The 1,238-nt window shown below is 41.1% G+C and overlaps 1 non-coding gene across 1 annotated transcript; it reads left to right on the plus strand.

Moving 5' to 3' along the window:
• The first annotated feature begins 853 nt into the window (after positions 1-853).
• LOC112760440 (small nucleolar RNA R71) lies at positions 854-961 on the plus strand. The gene has a single exon (XR_003180881.1). It is a non-coding gene; the product is annotated as a small nucleolar RNA R71 (small nucleolar RNA).
• The last annotated feature ends 277 nt before the right edge of the window (positions 962-1,238 follow it).

Raw genomic sequence — 1,238 nt, forward strand, 5'->3', positions numbered from 1 at the left:
CAAAGGGAAACTCTTTATTGGTCAGTGAACGTCCCATGAGGTCTTCCTCACTAGGATTCATGTGCTTCTCCTCCTCTCTGGGTTCGGCCACACCAAGTAAGGTTATGGCCTTGCACTCTCTTTTTGGATTCTCTTCTGTATTGCTTGGGAGAGTACTAGGAGGAGTTTCAGTGACTCTTTTACTCAGCTGGCCCACTTGTGTCTCCAAATTTTTAATGGAGGACCTTGTTTCATTCATGAAACTTAGAGTGGCCTTAGATAGATCAGAGACTATATTTGCTAAGCTAGATGGATTCTGCTCAGAATTCTCTGTCTGTTGCTGAGAAGATGATGGAAAAGGCTTGCTATTGCTAAACCTGTTTCTTCCACCATTATTAAAGCCTTGTTGAGGCATTTGTTGATCCTTCCATGAGAAATTTGGATGATTTCTCCATGAGGGATTATATGTGTTTCCATAGGGTTCTCCCATGTAATTCACCTTGGCTATTGCAGGGTTCTCAGGATCATAAGCTTCTTCTTCAGAAGATGCTTCTTTAGTACTGTTGGATGCAGCTTGTAATCCATTCAGACTCTGAGAAATCATATTGACTTGCTGAGTCAATATTTTATTCTGAGCTAATATGGCATTCAGAGTATCAAGTTCAAGAACTCCCTTCCTCTGAGGCGTCCCATTGCTCACAGGATTCCTTTTAGAAGTGTACATAAACTGGTTATTTGCAACCATGTCAATGAGTTCCTGAGCTTCTGCAGGTGTTTTCTTTAGGTGAATGGATCCACCTGCAGAATGGTCCAATGACATCTTTGATAATTCTGACAGACCATCATAGAATATATCCAGGATGGTTTATTCTGAAAGCATGTCAGAAGGACACTTTTTGGTCAGTTGCTTGTATCTCTCCCAAGCTTCATAGAGGGATTCACCTTCTTTCTGTTTGAAGGTTTGAACATCTACTCTAAGCTTACTAAGCTTTTGAGGAGGAAAGAACTTGGCTAAGAAAGTCGTGACCAGCTTATCCCAAGAGTTAAGGCTATCTTTTGGTTGAGAGTCCAGCCATATTCTAGCTCTGTCTCTTACAGCAAACGGGAAAAGCATAAGCCTGTAGACCTCGGGATCAACCCCATTGGTCTTAACAGTATCACAAATCTGCAAGAATTCATTTAAGAACTGAAAAGGATCTTCTGATGAAAGTCCATGAAACTTGCAATTCTGTTGCATCAGAGAAACTAATTGAGGCTTT

The sequence above is a fragment of the Arachis hypogaea genome, chromosome 16 (genome assembly GCF_003086295.3).
Source record: "Arachis hypogaea cultivar Tifrunner chromosome 16, arahy.Tifrunner.gnm2.J5K5, whole genome shotgun sequence".
NCBI lineage: Eukaryota > Viridiplantae > Streptophyta > Magnoliopsida > Fabales > Fabaceae > Arachis > Arachis hypogaea.